This window comes from Homalodisca vitripennis, chromosome 5 (assembly GCF_021130785.1).
Source record: "Homalodisca vitripennis isolate AUS2020 chromosome 5, UT_GWSS_2.1, whole genome shotgun sequence".
Taxonomy (NCBI): Eukaryota; Metazoa; Arthropoda; class Insecta; order Hemiptera; family Cicadellidae; genus Homalodisca; species Homalodisca vitripennis.
The window spans coordinates 25,391,071-25,403,756 of record NC_060211.1 but is presented as its reverse complement, the minus strand read 5'-3'; the positions used below and the strand labels follow the sequence as shown (position 1 = coordinate 25,403,756).

The following is a 12,686-nucleotide window of genomic DNA, read 5'->3' as shown; positions in this document are numbered from 1 at the left end:
AAAAAAATCAATAATCTTCAATTAAAAGAAATACTGTTACAAGTATCAAGCTAAGTTTTACCAGAGTACAAATTCAACCACAGATGACTTATTACTGAAAGGAAATTCGAGTACTTCAGTCAAGCCAAAAGATACTTCAATGAAAAACTACTAAGCGCTAATAGTGAACATCAACTTTATTCAGCACAATTTGTTTCCAGTGATATTTTCAGAGATTGGATAATCCCTTGGAACTGTCTAGTAACATCAACTCCATTCAGTACAATTTGTTTCCAGTGATATTTTGAGAGATGAGATAATCCCTTGGAAATGTCTATTAACATCAACTCCATTCAGTACAATTTGTTTCCAGTGATATTTTGAGAGATGAGATAATCCCTTGGAAATGTCTATTAACATCAACTCCATTGAGTACAATTTGTTTCCAGTGATATTCGAGAGATTGGATAATCCCTTGGAACTGTCTAGTAACATCAACTCCATTCAGTACAATTTGTTTCCAGTGATATTTTGAGAGATTGGATAATCCCTCGGAACTGTCTATTAACATCAACTCCATTGAGTACAATTTGTTTCCAGTGATATTTTGAGAGATTGGATAATCCCTAGGAACTGTGTAGTGATGTCAAGGACGCGGCGACTGGTTCCGAGTTGCGATATGCATAGTGATGAATAAAACATGATCGAGCCTGGATCATACATATGACTGGACATCTGCTATCTGTAACGTTATGATAGACCCATGTTATTGGCTCATATTTTACATTGCTAGCTCGCAGGTCCATGTTCAATTAAATTATTCCGAATAAGTTTTTTTAAGATGGAAATATGTAAAATAATTATGTTTCTATGTTTTCAGGAAGTTCGGTTATGTGCGGTTATGTCCAAATCGAACCACAGATGTTCTATTGATAATTCTGAGTTGCTAATTCAATTGAAGTAGTTATTTGCAGCTTTTGGTAAAGAAGTTCGAATAAGTTACCTATTATTAAATTTTAAAAATTGTAAAATACTCTTATTAACTGATCAATTTCAACTAAAATTTAGATACAAACAAACTGGCTCAATACAATTTCTAAATTATTACTAGTCAATACTTTCTGTTGTAATAAAAACACATAACCACATACATCTTCCAGGAATCTTCTGTTATTGAACACTTTTGAATAAGTATATTTTTTAATACTTTTACCTATCTGTATTTAGTTTCATTAAAAAAACATCGTTCTCCAGAAATTTCAATAATTGTAATTTTGATATATCAAACAATGTATTGCTTTATTAATAGATATAGTTTGTGGCAACGTTTGAAAACACGTATATAACATCCTAAAACTCTAGTCCTTATATTCAACTGTTTCCTTTTTACTTAATTTTTTTGTTTCCAATAGTAAGTTTAAGAGGGAAAACTAAAGAAAAAACACGTTTAGATGCGTAGCAACTATGTTTTTAAACGAGACATAATTCTACGACTAAACGAGATCGTAACAGTGCATGAAGTGCAATATTATTCTAATGGGACTAACATTATGATGGCCGCCATTACAACCAGCTCTTAACACGCAATTTTATCCGTATCCACTTATTTGCAGGAGACGGTGATAACAGCGTCATCCATCATCTGTCGCTAGCTGTGGAAAACACCCGTATCATCCTACACTATTCTGTATCCATCCTGGTTGTGAGATGACATCACGTTTGACTTGAAACTACACTAATATGGATTGCATTACTTTAATGGTCAGACGCCATTTTCAATCGGAGCTGAAGTACTTTTATGTTATTCTTTGTAATTAAAGAACATACAGCTCGTGCACAAATGTGTCGTTAAGAACGAAGGACATGACTGTAGATTTCCCGGAAGTAGACTCAAAGTGGAGTTACGAGAAGTAAGTAACATTACCAAGTTCCTGTCCCTTGCCACAGCCTCAGGACTTGTTTCTTCTCTCACTTTCTCATACAGATTCCTGGGCGATAATCCTTTCTCTGTCCTGAGTAATGTTCCGGCGTTAGCTAGCTTGGCTACTCTATATCCATCCAGTTGACACTGGGAAGATACTCTCTATTCGTAGAAGCATCTGCTATTTCATGTAGGACAATCCAAGTCCTTTGACAATCCAGGAATTATTATTGTTAGCACCGTACCAAATTATTAGACATCGTTCTACATTTTGTTAAGTCGTATAGGACATATAAGTTTCGTCATCTCCTGCAGGTATAGATTTTGTTGGAAGCTGCAGCAATCTGAATCTAAGTTCTATAAGTCCTGATGGTTTTTTGTGGTTATTAATTGATTTGGAGTAGGCCAAGACGAAAACTAGGCGTAAACCTTATCTTAGGCTACATATGGAGATTAGAAGACTTAGGCCTTTGGTCTAAGAGTATTTATCCCTGACCCAGGATGGTTAAAGTTGCATAATTATTCATCTTATGTTTTGTTGTTTCATCCTAGGATTCCAGTTCTTGAAACAATTTTGTGTTTTTTTTACAAAATATAAGTACAAGTTTAAAAATATTAGCGTTATTTATTGAAAGAATTCTTAAAACAATATTTTTTATTTTCTAAAATTATGCCAGACACGCATTTATTGATTAATCAGAAACTGGAGGCCGTAAAAATTAATATTGTTTTCTGACTCAAAAAATCAAATAAATAGTACACAAAATTAAACAAAACAACGGTTTTGGAACAACTGCTCCAATAGTAGGATATGTAATTGCAATGTTAGATTAGAACAGCTAGAGGGAGAACTAAACAGTCCCCACTGTTACCACCCACAGACATAAACTTCCCCTCGCTCGAAGCACATTATCACAGATGTAAAACCGCCATCTTGTATACTGTTATCACCTGTTATATTCAGAAGCTTCACTTTTACACGCATGTACAAAATATTAGTTAAGTTAAATTTAACTAAAATTTGTTTCTTGTATTTTAACTCGCAGTCTAAGAAATCAATTTAGTTTTTAGACAATTATTTATCAGACAGAATTTATAAAGAGAGACGAATATGTTCTAATCCATATTTGTTATATAATACAGAGCAATATATTTTAAAAATAGCGATTAAATTTTGCAGTAATTTCATCTGTAAAAATAAAACGGCAAAAAAGGCATTACTGGAAAAAAGTGATTACGCTTAATTAATTGATACAAGTTCATAATGACTCATTTGTACACGAGCCATAATAATATGTTCTTCTCTAATTACAAGGAATAAAATAAAATAACTGCAACTCCAATTGGAAATCACGTCTGGCCATTAAAATTATGCAACTCATATTAGTGTAGTTTCAAGTCAAACGTGATGTCATCTCACAACCAGGATAAATACAGAATAGTGTAGGATGATCCGTGTTCCACAGCTACCGACAGGTGATGGATGACGCTGTTAGCACCGTCTCTTGCAAATAAGTGTGTAAGGATAAAATTACGTGTTAAGAGCTGGTTGTAATGGCGTCCGACCATTAAAGTTATGCAATCTATTTTAGTGAAGTTTCAAGTCAAGCAGCGTGATATCATCCTACAACCAGGATGAGTACAGAATAGTGTAGGATGATACGGGTGTTTTCCACAGCTAGTGACAGATGATGGATGACGCTGTTAGCACCGTCTCCCGCAATTTTTCATAGTAAATCGCGCTTTACTTTTACGCTAAACCGTTCTGTCAAATAAAATTCCAAGAATCCAAAAAGAAAGAATCAAAGAAACCTCCATGGAAGTTCATAATATCAAAAGAATGTTCTCTTAAAACTCACGCTGTATCCAATTTATTTTATGTTTTTATTACTGCAGAGAATATTTTTTAATATTTGAAATTTCGTTAAATGTCCAACAGTAGCTATACATCTAGCCTGTATAGTAATTAAAATCATTAAAATCTACCACCAAGCATTATTTAGAAAATGTTTACTATATGTCTTAAGCCATATATACCTAACTTACTCATTGTTGCAGTACGTTATGTGTCTTCGACTAGATCGATGTAATTTATTTAGTAAAGTAATTTATATAAGCCTAAATTTAAAATTTAAAACATTGTTTTGTATATGATTATACAAATTAAAAATCGAATTCTCTTTCCAGACAAAAATGGTTGTATGATGTTAAAATAACTTTTCATTGAGCAGATTGCCGTCTTTAACTACAAGAACAGTACGTCAAGAACCTCAGAGATTCGAATTACAGACTAATGTTTGTACACTGACTTAAGTAAAAAATAAGGTATTGTTTCTTGTGCTCACGAAACCAATATTTAGTTTAAATTCTCTTGTTGGAGTTCTTGTTTTATTATGACAAAGCTATCGCTTTAAAGTGATCATGATGATTTATTTCGTAACTAGTTTGCATTAGTCATCAATACGCGTCATGGACACTCACAGTGATGATAGCTTAGTCATAATAAACAAAACTCCAAGAAGAGTTCTTAGAAGAATTCTATACTCTCTATGTGACCGTCACGATCAAAACGGAGTTTTAACTCTTCTTGAAAATTATATATTCTTTACTGTACTTACTATTTATTTTTTTAAAATAATTTTTTGCTATTTGAAATACAAGAATACAGAATATATAATTCTATATTCTCTATTTTTACTGTCTTTACTATTTAAATGTTTTGCTATTAAAATACAAAAATACAGAATATAAAATCCTCTATTCTATAATTATGTGACCGTCAGAAACATAACAACAAGAAGAGTTAAAATTCCATATTCTGTATTTTTACTTTGTTAGTATTTAAATGTTTTGTTATTCAAATACAAAATTACAAAATATAAAATTCTATATTCTCTATGTGACCACCAGAAACAAAACTACAAGGAGAGTTAAAATTCTATATTCTGTATTTTTTACCTTTTTACTATTTAAATTTTTTGCTATTAAAATACAAAAATACAGAATATAAAATTCTATATTCTCTATGAGATCGTCAGAAACATAACAACAAGAAGAGTTATAATTCTATATTCTCTATGTTTACTCTCTATAACATTTAAATGTTTTAATATTTAAAATACAAAAATACAGAATATAAAATTCTATATTCTCTATGTTACCGTCAGAAACTTTTGTCCAAGAAGAGTTCAAATTCTATATTCTATATTTTTACTGTTTAAATGTTTTGCTATTTAAAATACAATAATACAGAATATAAAATGCTATATTCTATATGTGACCGTCACTAACAAAAGACTAAGAAGAGTTAAAATTCTATATTCTCTATTTTTACTGTTTTCACCATTTTACTGAAGGTAAGATTTATGTTTCTATCCTAATAAAGTATCAATAATTATATCAACCCTTTTGTAAATCATCAGTAATGCGTATATGGTATATAACATAAATTCAACCAACCAACATAAATTTAAATTACATAGTAAAAATACATATTTAATTTTAAAATTTCTGTGGGGGAGGACTTTCGAACGCCATGTCCTCCTGAGAGATTCACGATATCCTCAAGTCCCCGCCAATCACATACCAGGTGTGACAAATAACACCTCTCCAAACCAAAATCCTGGCTACTTCATTATGCGGACAAAATACCAATAAACTAATTTACTGCAACAAAAGTCTCAATCACCTTTTTGTTGCACACAGAAACTTTGATAGACAACAACCACTAAAACTAACCTATCTAAGATATAAACACAGATAGAGAATCTGTTATAAAGAATTTGCATGGTATCTATTTGTTGTTCCTTTAACTACCCTGACAAAGCGACATGAAAACTGTATTAGGCTAACACGTACAAGGATGTTTCATATAAGATATAACGTTTTAAAATAGTTCAGTATGTTGCTTCAGGTGTTGAAGAAACTAACCTAACAATTACAGAAGGGTTTTAAAGCATTTTTTTGTACAACAGCCGCGCCGAACTCGTCGACTACAGCTAGCTGCTGGTAGCTTGCTGCAGCTGTCCTAGAGGTGAACACCTGCCAAAATAACCGGTGGTATTTCTTTTCGACACACTTCATTGGACATTAGTTTTTCTTTCCAAACGATTACTTAATACAAATTTTTCTTTGTATGAAATCTCGCTTACGGACACGGTTAAAGTTAGCACATATCGGCGTTTCGCCCATTTAAAATGGCAGAAAATGTGCCTTAAATTGTGTTTACTTAATCGTGTAACAAACTTTTGTACGATAACTTTTATAGTGTTATGCTAAAGTTAAAAAAATCTGTCTGGAGACAGTAAACGAGACTGAATCATCTTTGACCTCGATCTGAAAAGCCACATTTAAAAAATATAGATTTCAACTACTTGTCTACTAAAAATAAAAACATCATTAGAATGGTGTTCTAGAAATAACATTTACTGATTACTTACAACAAATTTTATTACCTAATTGCATTACTCTACAGTTTGAGTAAATTAGTAGTTTTATATGTTTGACAAGGTATACCTAAAAATTGACTGACCTCAACGTGGTTATTTTCAAAAAAGCTACAGTTTTAGTTACATATCAGTGTTCCTTTAATCTGATCATGACCAATTCATTGGAAACCAGACATGAAATTCTCTGTTTCTGAAATATATAACAAATAACATTGTTTTCTCCTTGGTTTTTACTTTCTCACGTTTCCACTTTTAACTAAAGTTCATTAAATACTTTACTAACTGAAAGAACCGTAGTCAATTAAGCAGAAGCAATTTTAGTTTACTAATAAATAAGTTGTACATTTATCAATTCTCTTTTAATAAATATCACTTTATACAATAAAATTATATAGTTGCAAGTGTTGAAGACTTGAGAAGATAAAACATATTATTGGGCTAAATAACGAAAACCTAATTATTTTATTAAAAGCTTTTGTAAAAGAATATTTCAGTATATTTATGCTGTGCGTTTTTTTTTTAAGGGAACGGACACGTTTTGTATTGTCTTCTGGCTGAGTGACATTAAGTAATTATTACTTAGTTCACGCAAATACAAAATATTAGTTAAGTTAATTTAATTAAAATTTATTTCTTGCATTTCGGTCAAAGAAATAAATTTAGTTTTTAGATAAGTATTTATCAGACTGCGCATTTATAAAGAGAGACGAACATGTTCTAATGTTTATCCATAATTGTTTTATAAAACACAGAGCAATATATTTTTAATACAGTGATTCAATCTTGCAGTAATTTCAACTGTAACAATAAAACGGCAAAAAAGACATTTCTGCTCAAAACTGATTATGCATAATTAATTGATACGAGTTCTTAACGAATCATTTTACACGAGGTATAATATGATTTCTGTGCTATGCCATGTATGATGTCACGACAAGTAATAAAATAAAATAACTGTAACTTCGATTGAAAATGGCGTCCGACCATTAAAGTTATGCACTCCGTATTAGTGTAGTTTCAAGTCAAGCGTGATGTCATCCTACAACCAGGATGAGTGCAGTATAGTGTAGGATGACACGGGTGTTTTCCACAGCTAGCGACAGATGATGGATGACGCTGTTATCGCCATCTCCTGCAATTTTCCATAGTAAGAGGCTCTATATAAAGGTCGGTTATCTTAAATGAAAAACTGCACAAAATTCTTATTATTATTAACAATCTGTAAACGTAGGTGTACACGAGTTGCTATTTTCATCTCAGGATATTATTACAAAGTATTTTCTGCCTAGAAGAAGACAGTTGCCAAGTAGGAAATTCATCCGAATACTGATCCTAACTAATAGTAAGTTCATGATGTTTTTTTTTCTAAATATTTTGTTCAAGGGTGTGAAGAGGATGAGCTTTACCAAATCTGACCTCCCCCACTTAAAAATTTATTTGAGTTTAAAAGGTTTAAAATCAAAACCTTGTAACGTAAGCTTAAACTTATATTTTAACAATTAAAATTCAGGATCATTGCATATAACTTAATTAATACTGTATAACTGTATAACTTAATTTTTGAATATTAATAATACTTTCCCAAATTCACAGGTAGCAAACGGGTATTGGGACAAATTGGGAAATCAACTAAGACTGTATTTTTTGAAAGTTACCAAAATACGCAGGTATTAGAAATGTACACATTTTTCTACTCAGCCATAAAGGCCATATTGAAATACAACAATTTTAGAGTCAGTAAAGGTATTTTGCATCGGCAAATTTTGTATAGCATAATTTTCATGTTTTTGAACTTTCTTTAAAAAACCTTAAATCCTCTAATTCCAATCTCTATTCAATTAACGTACTGTGAGATTTAAGTCCGAAGCTCGTTTCTCTCTCTCTCTCTCTCTCTCTCTCTATATATATATATATATATATATATATATATATATATATATATATAGAGAGAGAGAGAGAGAGTATATAATGTATATATATATATATATATATATATATATATACATTAAATTGTATAAATGGCAATAGCCTTATTTAATTTCAATAAACATTGAATCACAAAAAGCACTTGCTCCGCCGGGAAAATGTGCTACCATTACACAACAGAGCGCTTACTTTTTCCGATTCAATTATATTTATTTATTGATATTGTCTGCAAAGGTCAGAGACTGATCCTACAAAGACTTTCATGTAACATTTTCTTCTTCATGACTTTACTTTATAAACTGTACATTTATACCTAACTCACATATTTCAACTTATCCAATGTCCTTAGTGATGAGAATCGTCCGATCTAAACACTTAATTTCAAATCCATTTCTTGTTTGTTTCAACAATTTTGAACCTGTTGACACAGCGCAATCGACTCACACAAGAGGTGTTCCTCCATACCACACCGTTATAGTATGTATACTGCTCGAACTTCCCTCTTACAGTGTGCACAGGCTACCTTATCTTTGTTATCTCTACAGTCCTGCAGTCGTATTCCTTGAAGAAGCTGATTGTAGCGCTTCGCGGCGTGTCCGAATCTCTGACACATACACGAGGTGTTCCTATACCACACTGTGATAGTATGTATACTGCTCGAATTCCCTCTTACAGTGTGCACAGGCTACCTTATCTTTGTTCTTCTTATCTCTACAGTCCTGCAGTCGTATTCCTCGCCACAGAAGCTGATTGTAGCGCTTCGCGGCGTGTCCGAATCTCTGACACATACACGAGGTGTTCCTCCATACCACACTGTGATAGTATGTATACTGCTCGATACAGTGTGAAATTATCTTTGTTCTTCTTATCTCTACAGTCCTGCAGTCGTATTTGGAGCTGATTGTAGCGCTTCGGCAATCTCGTGACACATACAGAGGTGTTCCTATACCACACTGTGATAGTATGTATACTGCTCGAACTTCCCTCTTACAGTGTGCACATATTATCTTTGTTCTTCTTATCTCTACAGTCCTATTCGTATTCCTCGCACAGAAGCTGATTGTAGCGCTTCGCGGCGTGTCCGAATATCTGACACATACTCGAGATGCCTCCATACCACACTGTGATAGTATGTATACTGCTCGAACTTCCCTCTTACAGTGTGCACAGGCTACCTTATAAACTGTTCTTCTTATCTCTACAGTCCTGCAGTCGTATTTCGCCACAGAAGCTGATTGTAGCGCTTCGCGGCGTGGTGTCCGAATATCTGACACATACTCGAGATGTTCCTCCATACCACACTGTGATAGTATGTATACTGCTCGAACTTCCCTCTTACAGTGTGCATGCCTTATCTTTGTTTGTTTCAACAGTCCTATTTTCCTACAGAAGCTGTTGTAGCGCTTCGCAGCGCAATATCTGACACAAGAGGTGTTCCTCCATACCCACTGTGATAGTATGTATACTGCTCGAACTTCCCTCTTACAGTGTGCACAGGCTACCTTATCTTTGTTCTTCTTATCTCTACATTCCTGCAGTCGTATTCCTCGCCACAGAAGCTGATTGTAGTGCTTCGCGGCGTGTCCGAATCTCTGACACATACATCTCACCAGCTACAAGTAGTTCTTAGCCCTACAACTCCAACACCCTATGAATGAAAAACAGATCATTCCTCCTACTCTTGCCGATCTTTGCGAGAAGTTCCTAATTCTGGCATTTTGTTGCCATCCAAATCCCATAAAACAAATTTAATGACGACTTTGTACCAAAATATTGCGTTTGAAGAGAAAGGTTTTCTTATAAACCTAAATTCAAAAAAGGTTATGATGAAAACTAATAAGCCCTTGAATTGAACCGTAAGTCTAAATTTATTGAGAGGTCTATTGCTCGAGGGGCTGGAAACATTCCATTTCTGCCTGTCTGTAACATCTCATGCTCAGTCTAGAATGCACTTCAGTTGTGTGGCTAAATGTTCCACCCCCCACCCCCCCCCGCCACCCCCGTCAAATTTTCAATTTGTTATTTACTGTTGAAGCAAACAATTTTTATTATTTCAATAATTCAGTATTATTAACATGTACAGAAAGATCGTTCTGAACATTGAAACGGGTCAAGAACTTTGTGAGGAACAAAATGAGGAATGAGCGATTGACTGCACTTGCCTTCCTTTCTGGCCACTACGAAAAACTATCAGTCGTCTTGACCCCCCTTCCCTCAATATTTCCCTGGCTACGTTCTTGTTTGAGTCAAATGTATTTATTTTCATTTTGGTAATTTAGTTTAACATTTATGGATACAATTTTGAGAAATTGCCTTTTACAGAGTAAAAAAAAAACATTTTACATTGGAAATATAATTATGATAATTCAAATTTTCATTTAGTTGCTCTGATTATGACTAACTGAAAAACTAAAATATATTACAATGTAAAACCACGTTACTTTACTATAATGTATAGTGAAAAGAATGCACAAAGTTTAGTATCAACATTAAATTATATTATATCCATGTCAAGGATGTTTATTTTTGTATCAAAATCTATTTTATTAAACTTTAATTCTATAACAGAATAAAATCGTTTGAGGATTTGGCACTTTTTGAACTGTTATTGCTATACACCTCCAGCAAATACGATCATTCATGTTAGGATTGTAGCAATTCCTATTCCAGAAGTGATCTTCATAAGAATATTCATTCCCCAGTAGAACTTTTTTTTGTGACCGAACGCATTTTTTGAAGTTGTGATAAAGAATAAATTATACACGATTTCCACAAACGGTTAACTTAGTAAATGAACGCATGTAGGACTATTCAAATGTTTGATATGTGGAATTAGAGAACGAATTTAATATTTCATCGCATAAAATGGTGTATTTTGAAGCATTCATTGTACTATACCGTAATACAGTATAAGACCGGAACGTATTGTAAACAAAACAGATTTTGTTTATTTTCACCTCCCCACCATATCAGTGATAGGCGTGTTAAAGAATAATCAACTCAATGGATATACAAAAATAACAGTTTACGAACAACTATCTTGTACCACAACGTTTCGAGAATGGAATCCGCCCCTTCTTCAGGTGTGAATCTTAACACAACTATGGCAAATGGCTGTAACTCTTTCACTCCAGCTATCGTCAATAATTAATTGTAAAACAACAATCAACACAACATTTCGAGAAATGGAGTCTGTCTCCTTCTTCAGGTGTGAATCTTAACGCAACTATGGCAAATGGCTGTAATTCAGCTATCGTCAACAATGAATTGTAAAACAACAATCAATGGATGTGATATCTGTAAAAACTCACGTCAACTTTTCCTTGTCGATCCTGAGGTGGTAGTTGGGAACTCAGACCGAAAACAGAGTCGCACAGGAACACACCACACTCAACGACGCACAGACAACAACTGACTGAATTCAAACACTAGACTAGAGCGCGCGCTGGTGCCGGCCCACAGCAACAATGACCTCCCCCCTCCACCCCCTCAATCCCCTCCAGGTCGCGACGGACAACTTCGCGCTGTCTCTCTCTCTCTCTCTCTCTCGCGCTGTTTCGTTTTAATTAACTTTCTTTATATTGAGCTTTCGTCTCATTCACGAGGAAATGATCTTGAACGCCCTCGTTGTTGCTGAAGGCAACCTGGCTTGTAAAGAACAATTTGCTTTCAAAAACCCACACCGTTTCGTTACTTTATCAGTTCTAGCATTGTGTTGTACATTAATTTGACTGTGTAGTTCTTGAGTGGCCTGTAAGGAATATAACACTTAATGCAGTTACGTAATACGACCTATTCCGTCGTATCGTCAGATCATCTTAATTAATAAATGATTATAGATGTTAAATTTACAATGTAAACGTTTTATGTAGGGAAATTAAAGAAACATAATATGTTAAACAATAACATATTTAATGGCACTACTTGAAATTATGACCACTTGATTATACTCTCAGAATGCAACAATGTCGGCTTGCAGTGTTAGTTGTAGGTTATGTTGATGTGTAATTGGGAGCAAGGGCGTACCCAGAGAGGGGGTTCAAGGGGTTCGGATCACCCCCCCCCCAATTTTAATTATTTTTTTAACAAACAATTATTATTCTTTAAATGATTCAGTATTACTGATATGTCCTGCTGAAAGATCGTTCTTAACATTGAAACGGGTCAAGAACTTTTTAAAGAAAAAAATGGTAAATGAGTGGTTTACCGTACTTTCTTTCCTGTCCACTACGGGAAAATATTAGCCGTCTAACACCCCTCCCCCCCCCCAAAAAAAGTCCTGGTTACGCTCTTGATTGGTAGGGTGTTTTTATTCTTTTTTGAAATGTATAGAAGTTATGGTTATGTTTATCTGAACATATTTAGCCAAATCTATAGGGTCTGATCGAATGCCTCCGACAAATAGAGTGCAG

At 33.8% G+C, this 12,686-nt stretch overlaps 1 protein-coding gene across 1 annotated transcript in view; it reads right to left on the bottom strand.

Annotated features, from left to right (window-relative positions):
- Positions 1-11,712, bottom strand: part of LOC124361880 — a 153,221-nt gene extending 141,509 nt beyond the window's left edge. Inside the window, exon 1 of the mRNA XM_046815927.1 lies at positions 11,586-11,712. The gene's annotated coding sequence lies outside the window, so the exon portion shown is untranslated. The remainder of the gene's footprint in view (positions 1-11,585) is intronic.
- Positions 11,713-12,686: the final 974 nt, after the last annotated feature.